The sequence below is a fragment of the Somniosus microcephalus genome, chromosome 1 (assembly GCF_052327205.1).
Source record: "Somniosus microcephalus isolate GS21.2 chromosome 1, FLI_Smic_1.0, whole genome shotgun sequence".
Classification (NCBI taxonomy): Eukaryota; Metazoa; Chordata; class Chondrichthyes; order Squaliformes; family Somniosidae; genus Somniosus; species Somniosus microcephalus.
In genome coordinates, this window is record NC_140987.1 from 180,516,196 (window position 1) to 180,529,644 (window position 13,449).

General features: G+C 52.0%; 1 protein-coding gene across 1 annotated transcript in view; it reads left to right on the forward strand.

Annotated features, from left to right (window-relative positions):
* The first annotated feature begins 248 nt into the window (after nt 1–248).
* LOC147124490 (uncharacterized) overlaps nt 249–13,449 on the forward strand; it is a 79,629-nt gene continuing 66,428 nt past the window's right edge. The window contains exon 1 of the mRNA XM_085987811.1: nt 249–511. The gene's annotated coding sequence lies outside the window, so the exon portion shown is untranslated. The remainder of the gene's footprint in view (nt 512–13,449) is intronic.

The window sequence follows — 13,449 nt, forward strand, 5'->3', positions numbered from 1 at the left end:
GAGGGCGGGGGGGAGGAAGGTAGGGAGGGGGGGAAGGGAGGGCAGGGGAGGGCGGGTGTCGCCCCCGCCCCCGCCGAGGTGAAGACCGCCGATTGCGCGCGCAGCAGGAGCTGAGACTGTCGGCCGGCGGGCCCGGTTGCCAGGGTAACCGTGACGCTGACCAAGCCAGAGAGAGAGATGCCGCGTCTCAGCTGCTCCTGCTGCGTGCGCGGCCCCCCACCCCCCCGCCCGAGGGTCGCGGCCCCGCCCCGAGGTGAAGACCGCCGATTGCGGCTGCGCGAGACGTCCGGCGGGCCCGGTTGCCAGGGTAACGCTGGACGCTCAGCAAGCCCCGCCCCCCGGCCAGCCAGAGAGAGACAGCGGGTCTCAGCTCCTGCTGCGCGCGCACCCTAGCGGCGCTGGGCTGAGGCTGGCCCTCCAGCCTTCGAGTGGGGCCGGGAGGTGCCTAGCTCGGGCGTGGGTGCGGAGGAGACGCCGAGGCTTCTAGGCCTACCTGGAAAAACGGGGAAAGGTAGGAAAATTAATGAGATTAGATAAGTTAATTACTTTCTAAATCATTTTTTTAAAAAACAATATGTGTTTTAAAAGCAACGTTTTTTTTTAAGACGTAGAAAGCGGGAAAAAGAAAGGAAAAGTTTGGAATCAAGATGGCGGCGACTCACCTCGGTTCAGAACGATAAAGCCCGGCCACACACGCACCGCTTGGCCCGGCGGCACACGCCAGCAACCTGGCGTACGATTGGTCAAGCTCGAGGTCACTCTGTCGGTCACTCTGTCGCTAATGAGCGGATAATGAGATGCTAATGAGCGGAATGTTGAAGGTTTTTGGGATACCGCGGGCGCAATTTTAGCCTGGCCGAAACGTAAATACGTTTAAAACCGTCTCGGAAGCGTAAGCTTTCTTTGGCGGTAACGCGCGCGTAGGTACGCCCTGTAACTTTCGAGTGCATACCCGCAATGCACACGCGATGACAGACAGACAGACAGATAGACAGAATGACAGAAGTACCGATTTATATATATAGATATGATAGGGGCCGAGGCTATGATCTGAAAGTGTTGAACTCTATGTTGAGTCCGGAAGGCTGTAGAGTGCCTAATCGAAAGATGAGGTGCTGTTCCTCGAGCTTACGCTGAGCTTTCGTGGAACAATGCAAGAGGCCGAGGACGGTGAGGTCTGAGTGGGAGTGGAGCGGTGAATTAAAGTGACAGGCAACCGGAAGCTTGGGGTCACCCTTACGGACTGAACGGTGGTGTTCCGCGAAGCAGTCACCCAATCTGCGTTTGATCTCCCCAATGTAGAGGAGACCACATCGTGAGCAGCGAATACAGTATACTAAATTGCGAGAAGTACAAGTAAATTGCTGTTTCACTTGTACTACAGTGTAGTACTGGTTATGCCTGTAGGTGGCACTGTAATAGGAGTTTTCAATGTTAATGTTAATGGTGTCACACCTGGCTTACCACTGATTTACACACGTCATGTGTCATACACAGTAGATGCAGTCTGGACAGGCACATGGCCTTTTTTATTGGCTGCTTTTCTTCTAAGTTTTTTAGATTATTATTTTAACCAACTGCCACCCAAGGCTGTGGATTATTTATATTTTCCTGATGCCAGCTAATAGGTTTACTATACATCCTCAGAGCAGACGGCCGGCTGGATAACTAAGTTTTTAAATTTTGTTCCTGGTGTTTTTGCTGTTTTCACACAACAGGCAGGCGAGTTGAAGAGCCTTTGTGTGTGTGTGTGTGTTGGGGCGGGGGGAGCAGGCAGGGAGAGGGGAGAGCAGGTGTGGTATCAGCTGGGGAGGTCACATTTGAGATTCATCAGTGGGGAGGAATGGTAACGGAAACACTGACCGCTGAATTTGAGGCCCACTCGTAAACCGCAAAGATGAGCCACCAGAGGTAAGTCAGCAATTTCTTTGTTCCATTTACCTACCACCCCATTCTTGGCAACAAACAGGACAAGTGACATACGACAATTCTCTCTTTGTCAGTGACAGAGTGAAGTGACATGTGGAGGGGGTTTGCTGGTTGTGGAGCCATGTTTACAGTTGATCTGAATTCCAACCATAAATATTTCCACTGCATCCTTGCTGACTGTTATGCAACAACATATGCAGAGCAATGTAAGCTTATGAGATGTGACCATCTGTGAATTCTATTGGCATCTTTCAGTTCTCCTTTTATTTCTGGCTATGAGTTATGAATCATATAATAGTCATATAATATACAAGTTACCAGACTAACTTGTTTTATAACTTTTCTCATACACTTGTTGTCCTACTGATCAAATTGTTCATCCCACTGTTCCTTGATCAGTGCTTTACCTTTATGTAATTGTGGCCATCTTATGTGACATTTACTGTAATGTAAGTTATCATTGTGGTGAAAGTGGGGGCGCATGGTAATTGGGAAGGGTAGACAGCACATTAATTTTATCAAGTGAAACATCACTATGCAAGTCTAAATCAACGTCTCAGTTCCTGATTACCTGACCTATTTTATTGGTCTTGGGCTTCCTCTTTTGTGACAGAGCTCTGCCAAATTTCAAAATTTTAATACTGGGTAGCAAAAGGCCTGATGACTATATCGCTACTTACGATGTGGTCTCCTCTACATTGGGGAGACCAAATGCAGATTGGGTGACCGCTTTGCGGAACACCTCTGTTCAGTCCGTAAGGGAGACCCCGAGCTTCCGGTCGCCTGTCACTTTAATTCACCGCTCCATTCCCACTCAGACCTCACTGTACTCGGCCTCTTGCATTGTTCCACGGAAGCTCAACGTAAACTCGAGGAACAGCACCTCATCTTCCGATTAGGCACTTTACAGCCTTCCGGACTCAATATCGAGTTCAACAATTTCAGATCATAACCTCGGCCCCCATTACATTTTTGTTTATATTTTATCCACATCTTTGTTTTGGCCCTTTCCCCCCGCCCCCCCCCCCCCGCTTTTTTTTTCTCTCTCCCACATGGCAGCTGTCTCTCATTCTGCCAGTGCATTTCACACCTAATCTAGAGCCATCTTTTGTCTCCACTAGTCCTATCACCATCTCGTCTCGTTTTGAATACCTCTTAATGTCTCCTCACTTCTTTTGTTCTCTCTCAGCCCTGCCTTTCGATCCATTTCATTTCCTTTCCAGTTTTGAAAAAGGGTTAGACCCGAAACATCGACTCTATTTTCTCTCCACGGATGTTGCCTGGCCTGCTGAGTTTTTCCAGCATTTTCTGTTGTTATGCCTGATGATTATATATGGATTGAGACGGAATTCCAACAATAATGACATGCCCACCATAAACATACAGGCATAGATTTTCCTTTGCTATCCCAGCCCAAATCATACATCATATCCCACATGCAATACAGACACCCTTCTTTCAATAAACGCCCTGAATTCTGCACCCCCACCACCCCATACATGTACATATCTTAAAAATATGGAATTGCACCTCTTGCCAAACCATCAAGAAAGGTTTAAGACTATGAAAAATGATCTTACTCCACTAGCTTTGTGCATTGGTTGCCCTCTAACTAGAGCTAATATTTAAAATTTAAAGGTGAATTTTTTAAAAATAAAATATGGGCTAGAAATTGGGTACCTTAGTGCCTCCCGTTAGCACCTCCGGGGGCGTAATGGGGCGCTAATGACTTATCGCCCAGATGCGGCGATGTTGGCGCCGCTGGTGACCTTCACCTGACGGTTTGCGGCGGTGCTAACCACTATCTCCACGCCCGCCTGCGGCCGGAGATTGTGATGTCATCTGGCGGCGGATCGCCCCGGTAGCACACCGGACCGGAAATTCATTCTCACCCTCTGCCTCAGCGCCTACCATTAGGAATGACAGGTAGAGGAGGCGGTTTGCAGTAGGCTGAGAGCTGGAGGAGTGCTATTTAAAGGTGTGAACTTCTGGGTTTTCTTTTAGTCGGCAAACAACGCTGCCTTGTCAGTTTGACAGAAGCAGACAGGCATTTTTACCGATTTGAGCTTTTCCTACTTGAAGGAGTTTTGCTCCCGAGAAAAATTTATCGCTTTCATTTGTGTTACATTTGATAGTGCAACATTTCCATCATTTAATGAGGGCTGTATTGGCACAGTTTCACCATCGGAGGCAGTGGAGGCAGAGAGAAAGATTGGAAAACGTGGCCAGAGGGAGGAGGGCCAACAGGGCTCTCAACAGGAGGCCTTATCCTCCCAGGGTATTCCGGGAGCAGTTCTCCTACATTCATCTGTCAGAGGAGCAGTGCCTTAGAAGGCTCCACTTCAGCAAGGAGGTGGTCACAGAGCTTTGCCACCTCCTGCAGCCAGACCTCCATCCTCAGCTCAGGACCAGGACATCTCTCTAAGTGGCAGTGAAGGTCACAGTCGCTCTCAATTTCTACGCCAATGGCTCCTTCCAGGCTTCAACAGGGGATAGGAGGAGGAGGAGGAGGAGGAGGAGGATGAAGAGGAGGAGGAGCAGCACCAATGTAGGAGGGAGCCACTCAATCTTGCTTCTGCAAGGGCCGTTCGTGAATGCCTCATTACACAGCGCTTCCAATAAATGAGAGAGCACATGGCATTTGTGCAGAACAACCACATTATTACAGCCAGCTCGCAACCCCTATCACCAGGCAAAGCTCAAATGAGAAACATCACAATATGTGCGACATCAAATTAACATTTTATTATTCTGCACAACTCTGATGAAACACAACCAAGAATAAATAAACACAACAATTTATCAACAAACACAACTTGTTCTTAGCAAACAGAACTATTTGTTACCAAACTTAACAATATATTTACAAACACATCAAATTATTTACACACACTCCCACCATTTGCTAATAAATGTATTATTTACTCACCCTTCTGTAATGTCCGAGTATAAATAAGACACGGACTGCAGGAGAACAATAAAACAGGTATTTACTTGAACAGAGGGTAAATTAAGACTGAAATACAGAAGCCTGCTATGGCTTTATATACAGGGGTGGTCACTGCCGGTACTGCAGTATAGAATCAGTTCTTCTCTTAAAGGCACATACACAACAATTCCTCCCCTTTTAGATAAACAGTACATAACATTCATTTAAGAACTAAATAATAACTAATTACAATTACAATTTTCTCTGTACTATATACATCAACTGAAATAATCATTTATAAGTTCAGTCTTTGAGGAGGCTTCCTGATCCTGACTGGATAGCGCCTTTCTCGAGTATCCTGTTCTTGTGGCGGAGTTGATTCTGGCTCATTGTCATTGGTTGGTTCGTCGGCTTCCAATACCACTGCTTCTGAGGTAGACGCAATCTGCACTTCGGGTTGATTACCAGGTGCACCTGCTCGTGGTATGGGTTTGGCTTGTTCCTGTGACTCTGGAATCTGGTCAGCATGGCTTCTCACGATGCTCTCTCCAACATCCACTGTGTATATTAGTGGTCCCTGCTGTGTGCATATCGTTCCTGGCTGCCATTTTTCTGTTCGGTTGTCACGGGCCAAGACTGGTTGCCCTATCTTGAAGCTCCTGGTTGGCTTCTCATTTATGTGCTGGAATTGCTTATCCTCAACATCTCGTCTTATGTTTGGTTTGAGCAAATACAGGCGACATCTTAGCCTTCGGTTGAAGAACATTATGGCTGGAGCTTGGTTGGTGACTGCATGTGCCGCATTCCGGAAAGCAAACAAGAAATTATCCACCTTGTGTTGTAGTGGTATGTCGTCATTATGCATTACCTTTATGGCCTTTTTAAAGGTCTGAACAAACCTCTCAGCCAATCCATTTGTGGCTGGATGATATGGGGCAGATGTGTAATGCTTCACCCCATTATTCCTCAGAAACCTCCGGAAATCCTCTGACACAAACTATGGCCCATTGTCGGAGCAAATCTGTTCTGGCAAGCCATTCCTGGCGAAGATGGTCCGTAGGACTGCAATAGTTTTCTCCGTGGTGGTGGAGGACATTTTGATGACCTCTGGCCATTTCAAATGGGCGTCCACAGCGATTAGGAACATTGAGTCCATAAATGGACCAGCAAAATCAATGTGTACCCGTTGCCATGGAGATGAGGGCCACTCCCATGGATGTAGCGGGGCCTGTGGTGGGGCGTTTTGGACCTTCTGGCATCCTGTGCATCTCTTGGTCATATCCTCGATTATTTTATCGATTCCCGGCCGCCACACAAACGCCCTGGCTAGGCTCTTCATTTTTACCCCTCCCAGATGACCCTCATGAAGCTCATTGAGCACTCTATCTCTCAACTTGGGTGGAATTACCACTCGGGATCCACACATCAAGGTCCCCCGGCACACTGACAGCTGTTGTCTCCTTGGCGAGAATGCTGGCAACAGTGAGTCGCCATGTGCTGGCCATCCCTTCACCGTCAAATCATAGACCCGAGAGAGTGTCGGGTCATTTCGGGTTTCCTTCTCTATACTTGAGTTTGTAACAGGTAGACATTCGACGATGGTCGCATGGAATATCTCAACAGGGTCCACTGCAGGTGCTTCCTCTACCGTAGGCAACGGTAGGCACGACAGCCCATCAGCGTTTCCATGCTGTTTCGTACCCTTGTACTCTATGTCGTACTGATGTGCCCCTAGAAAAAGTGACCACCTTTGCAGCCGTTGCGCCATCATCACCGGAACGCCCTTCTTTGGGTTAAAAATGGAGACCAGGGGCTGATGATCAGTCAGTAGGGTGAATTTCTGCCTGTGCAGATAGTGATTGAACTTCTTCACACCCCACACCAGGCTGAGGGCCTCCCTGTCAATCTGGGCGGTTACGCTCGGCTGAGGCTAACGAGCGCGACGCAAAGGCTATTGGCCTCTCTGAACCGTCAGGGAATTTGTGTGATAGCACCGCTCCGATGCCGTAGGGAGACGCATCACATGCTAACCGAATCGGTAGTGTTGGATTGTAGTGGGCCAATACTTCTTTTGAAATGATTAGGCATTTACATTTCTGAAAGGCACGCTTACACTCATCACTCCATTTCCATGTTACTCCAGTTTGCAGTAGGGCGTTCAGTGGGTGCAGAATTGTGGATAAATTCGGCAAGAACTTATGGTAGTAGTTCACCAACCTGAAGAACGACCTCAGTTGCGACACATTTTCCGGTGCTGGAGCCTTGACTACAGCCTCAATCTTGTCCGGCGACTTATGCAACCCTTCCTCATCAATCATGTGGCCACAATACGAGATTTGTCTCCTGAAGAACTCACATTTGGGGCTGTTGGCTCGTAGCCCATATTCCTGTAATCTCGTGAGCACCTGCTTTAGGTTGGCAAGGTGTTCACTGTCATTTTCGCCCGTAACCAGGATGTCGTCCAAATAACACTGGGTCCCCGGGATCCCTTGCAGGACTTGTTCCATCGCCCTCTGCCAAATAGCCGGGGCTGATGCTACCCCGAATACCAGTCGATTGTACTGGTAAAGGCCTTTGTGAGTGTTTATCGTGAGGTATTTCCTAGATGCTTCTTCCACCTCCATTTGTAGATACGCTTGGGCCAGATCAATCTTTGTAAAGCGTTTCCCTCCAGATAGTGAGGCTAAAATATCTTCTATCCGTGGAAGTGGATATTGTACTGTGTGCAGGACTGGGTTCACAGTTACCTTGAAGTCCCCACAGATGCGAACCTTCTTCGGCTCCCCAGGCGTGCTGCTCAATGATTTCTTCATTACAGGAACGATGGGTGTGGCCCACTCGCTCCAGTCCACCTTGGACAGCACACCCGAACGCTCCAAACTCTCCAGCTCTGCCTCAACGGCTGGGCGGATCGCGTAAGTTACCGGTCTGGCCTTAAAAAATTTTGGGTTTGCGTTATCTTCGATTTTTATCGTTGCCGTTACTCCTTTTAGAGTCCCAAGTTCTTGTTGGAACACCTCTTTCGCGTCAGTTAGAATTTTTGACAGTCGTCCAGGTGTGACATCATCATCCTTTTTATCAGTCACAGTTAGCGCCTGAATGGAATGCCAATCCAATTGTATTTTTCGGATCCATTCACGTCCCAATAATGGTGGTCCTCCATCTGGTAGTATATATAGATACAGTTTCTGTGTTTCCTTGTCGTTGTATTCAACTGGCACCCTTATTTTTCCTCTGGGGTAGACTTTTTGCCCCCTGTATGTCTTCAATACAATGGACGTGTCCTTCAAGGGTATGTGTGAGAATAGCCGCTCATAGTCTCGTCGATTCATGACAGTTAGGGCTGATCCTGTGTCCAATTCCATCTTTACTGGGGACCCTGCTATCATGAGGGTGACCCAAATGGTTCGGTGATCCTCCTTTGTGATCACGTTGTGTAACTTTAGACAACTTAGTCTCCTGCTCCCAGAGTCCTTATCACGCTCCTGATCTTCCGAACTACTGTCTGTCAATTTCTTTACTTTCTTGTACTTTTCCTTAGTAGTTCTTGTAGTGTTGGTTTTCTTTCCCAACCTGCAGACTCTTGCTATGTGTCCAATTCTCCCACATTGCCTGCATACTTTGTCCTTAACCCAGCAGTCCTTCTGATCATGGGTTGTTCTGCCGCAGCGATAGCACTTTTCTGCTTCATACGCCATTTCGTTAGCGCTGTATTCCTGTGGTTTCTGTTGTATTTCCGCAGCTCCCCGTGCTGCTGCTTCGTAGGATACTGCCACGCTGAAAGCCTGTTCTAGCATCAGGTCCTTTTCCGAAAGTAGTCATTTCTGGGTTCCTTCACTGGAGCCCGCAGACAAACTTATCCCGCAAGGTGTCTGCCAGTCCTGCTCCGAACTGGCAGTGCTTCGATAACTTGCATAGTTCCGTAAGATAGTCAGCATTGCTCTCATTTTGTGCTGGTTTCTTTTATGGAACTTGAATCTTTCTGCTATCAGCAGCGGTGTAGGGTTTAGGTGTTCCTGTAAGATATTAACAATCTCTTCAAAACTTTTCTCCATTGGTTTAGCTGGGGTAATTAAATTCCGCAATAGGCCGTACGTTCTCGCGCCCATCAAATTTAATGATACCGACGCCTTCTTTCCATCGGCCACCTCATTTGCCTTGCAGTACACTTCAATTCTTTCCATATATGTGGTCCAGTCTTCTACCTCGTTGTCGAAAGCAGTGATACTGCCACTCTTCGGCATCTTGAGTGATTTAAAATGGCGCCTCCCGCGCTTTTTCTTCTTCCCCAATGGAATAAAATGGCACCTCCTGCGCTTTTCCTTCTTCCCCAATGTAAACCAAAATGGCGCCTCCTGCGCTTTTCCTTCTTCCCCAATGTAATAAAATGGCACCTCCCACACTTTTCCTTCTTCCCCTTGCTACCACGCTGCTCCTAGCGTTCTACAGGGTAATGGCGGCGACCCGTGGCTTCGGCGCGTATCACTTTTCCTTCCCCACGTTCTATCCTCTCCACGCTGCCCTGTTCTTGAGCACCGACCGCGCCCTGTGCACTCCACCCTCTCTCTCTCTCTTCCTCCCGACAACGCTGCACGGCCCCTTTGCAGAGCCGCTCGATCGAGCCTGAGCCCGCCGCAGTCCGGAAGGGTCAGCGCACTACCTGCTACCAGAACGGCTTGCTGGAACACCTCGACTGGGGAGCCAGGCCCAGCTCTCCACAGCCTCCCCTGCAACTCTCCGATGGATCCCTGGGTGGTTGCCCGCGGTCAACGCCCGCCTTTCTGACTTCAACCTCGAAGAAGCTTCTCTTCAGGGAAAAGATCCCGGTGAGGTGATGCAGTACTGCAGGTGAGTTCGAACCTGCCCGTCGCCAGTGTAATGTCCGAGTATAAATAATACACGGACTGCAGGAGAACAATAAAACAGGTATTTACTTGAACAGAGGGTACTCTTTTTGTTCGTACCAAAAAAAAAACAAATTGACTGTAAACAAAAGTTCAACTAAAACTTAACAAATCATATTAAAATTTGGTTATCCGGGTTGATGATGCACTCCAGTCCCCGCGGCGCCCACCGGTCGCGGAAATACTCAAGCGCACAGGCGGACACCGCGTGCTCCATCTCCAGGGCCACCCGGGCGCGAACATGGCCGCGGAAGAGAGGCAGGCGATCCGGCTGGACGACCCCCTCGACCGCCCGCTGCCTGGACCAATTGATGGCTCTTTTAGCCAGGCCCAGGAGCAGGCCCACAAGGAGGTCCTCCAACCTGTCCACTCCCCTCCGTACCGGGTGACTGTAGATCAAGAGCGTGGGACTGAAGTGCAACCAAAAATCGAGGAGCAGCCCCTTCAAGTAGTGAAAGAGGGGCTGCAACCTCTCACACTCCTTATAAACGTGAAACACGGACTCCTCCAGGCCGCAAAAAATGCAGGCGGCCTGGGAGTCCGTGAACCTACTTAAAACCTTATTGCACGGGACCGCTCTGTGCAACACCCTCCAGGCCAAGTCCCCGATGGAACAAGGGAGGACTCCCGCATAGAGAGCCCTCCATTGGGGACCTCCGCCACCGCCAGTTGGCAAGACGCCACGCCAAGGCGTGTCCGGACGGTAGACGAAGATGGCAAAGTGGAGAGTGTGCAGGAACAGCCCGTACAGGAAATCCCTCCACGCGGAATGAAAAGGCACGGAGGGTATTTCCTCGAGACGGCTCAAGTTGTGAGGCGCCGGTTCCCGAGGGGAGTTTCGGGGCCGGGCACCGATGAGGAATTCTGTCCGAACGGGGTTAAGCTCGGACGGGATCGCCCCACATGCTTGAGCCGCCTCGATACACCTAGTGGAGTCGGGGCCCAGTGCCGCTTTCACCGATTCGATGGCTTCGACTGCGAGCCGGACGTTGGCCCAGGACAGGCACCGCGCCAGCTCCTCTGGCGCCATCCAGCCCGCTCCTCCACCATCGAGCAGGTCCCCGACTCTGGTCACCTTACCAGGCACAGCCCTGCCCTCCGTCAGCCGCCTGAAACCGCGTTCGTGGAGGTGCGGATTCCTGAGCAGCGGCTCCCGAAGGAGAGCCGCCGCTCTTGATGGGGAGAGCTCCGCCTGGAAGCGACGTAGTTCCAAACCCATAGTAGTTCCTGGTAGAAGACAGGCAGCTCCCGCAGGCCGGCACGCCTGCTGCCCACTTTCGCGAACAGGAACTGCGTGTCGTAATTGAGGCCGTGCAGCTGGCGGAAGAAAAACGTCGCCAGCGCACACCATCTCGTAGGATTCTCGACGTACAGGTATCTCTGCAGCGTCTGAAGACGGAAAGTCGCAGCCTGGGTGCGAAGGCACACCAGCGCCTGACCGCCCTCCCTAAGCGGGAGACACAGAACCGTGGCAGAGACCCAGTGCTTCCTTTTGTCCCAGAAGAAGTCGATGAGCTTCTTCTGCATCTTGGCGACAAACGCAGGGGGAGGGATCAAAGTGACCAGCCGGTACCACAACATGGCGGCCACCAGCTGGTTTATGACCAGCGCTCGACCCCTGTAGGACAACACTCGGAGCAGTCCTGTCCAGCGTCCTAGGCGAGCGGTGACTTTGGCCTCCAGCTCTTGCCAGTTCGCCGGCCAGGCGTCCTCGGCAGGGCTAAGGTAGACTCCCAAATAGAGGAGGTGCGTGGTGCTCCAGGCGAAAGGCCTGAACTCCTCCGGCAGGGAGTCCACCCGCCACTGACCCACCAGGAGTCCGGAACATTTCTCCCAGTTGATCTTGGCGGAGGATGCGTCCGAGTAAATCTGCTGGCATTCCCGCATCCTCCGCAAGTCAGCGGGATCCGTGACCGTGAGGAGCACGTCATCGGCGTAAGCCGAGAGGACCACCTCCACGCCCGGCCCTTGCAGAGCCAGTCCCGTCAACCTCTTCCGCAAGAGGCGCAGGAATGGCTCCATGCAAACGGCGTATTACTGACCGGACATGGGGCATCCCTGACGCACCCCCCTCCCGAAGGGAAGGGGCGCCGTCAAGGACCCGTTAACTTTAATCAGACACTCCGCGGCGGCGTACAGAAGTCGGATCCGGGCGACGAAATGCGTCCCGAACCCGAATGCGCGCAGAGTCCCGAAGAGGTACTCGTGATCCACCCTGTCGAATGCCTTCTCCTGATCCAGGGAAAGGAAGGCGACCGACAGACCAGCCCTCTGGGAGTGGTGGACCAGGTCCCGGACCAGATGGATGTTATCGTGGATGGTCCGGCCCGGGACCGTGTAGGACTGGTCGGGGTGGATCATGTGGGCCAGCACAGTGCCAAGGCGAGCAGACATGGCCCTGGCAAAGATTTTATAGTCCGTGCTGAGGAGGGAGAGTGGGCGCCAGTTCTTAAGGAGGCGGAGATCACCCTTCTTAGGCAGCAGGACAATGACCGCCCTGCGCCAAGAGAGGGGCATCTCCCTGGTCGCCAAACTTTCCCCCAGGACCCGCGCGTAGTCGCCCCCCAAGACGCCCCAGAACGCCCTGTGGAACTCCATGGTCAGCCCGTCCAGCCCCGGGGACTTTCCCCTAGAGACCTGGCAGAGGGGGCCGATCAGCTCCGCCAGGCTTAGCGGAGCGTCCAATATTTCGGCGTCCTCCGGGCTGACCTTCGGCAGGTCCTCCCACAAAATTCTGCACGCATCCTCGCTGGACGGATCCGGAGAGAACAGAGCCCCGTAGTAGGCGCGGGTCTCCGCGCTGATTCCCTCCGGATCCGAGACCAGAGATCCGTCGTCGGCCAGCAGCCCCAAGAGCTGCTTACGGACCCCCCGTCTTTTTTCCAGCGAGTAGAAGAAGGGGGAGCCGCGGTCCAGGTACCGCAGGAGCTGGATCCGCGACCTCACGTACGCGCCTCGGGACGCGACGAGCTGCAGGTCCTTCAGCGCGCCCTTCTTCTCTTCGTACACCTTCCGCAGGGCCAGGTCCTCGACGACCTGACCGAGATGGGACTCCAGGTCGAGCACCTCCTTCTCCAACTGCCCGACCCGGGCCTCCCGCCTCTTGGTCGACCCCTTCGCGTACTCCTGACAGAAGAGACGGATGTGAGCCTTGCCCACATCCCACCATAGCATCAAGGAGGGGAAGCCCCCCCGCTTCCTTCTCTAGTCGGCCCAGAACAGACGAAACGAATCCCGGAACCGCGCGCCCTCCAGCAGCAGGTTGTTAATATGCGAGTACGCTGACCCCCCCGCGCGCGCAGTGGAGCGAGCTCCGCCCACACCAGGTGGTGGTCCACGCACGGCACCGGCCGCATGGAAGCCGCCGGAATGCAGGAGACGTACGCCCGGGAAATGTAAAGGCGGTCGATTCTGAAACTTCCTCTCCCAGACATCACGCTAGTGAAGGCGCTGGAGTCAGGGTGGAGATTTCGCCAGACGTCCACCAAGTCGAAGGACCCAACCAGGTCCCTCAACTTCTCCATCGCTTCGCGGGGGACCCGAACGGTCCCTCGCCTCGAGGGTGCAGTTAAAATCCCCCCCGAGGATGACGCACTCGCCCACATCGACGGAGCCCAACAGAGCGGACACTTCTTCGAAGAAGCGCACTTGCTGCGCACCGGTCTGAGGGGCGTACACGTTCACTAG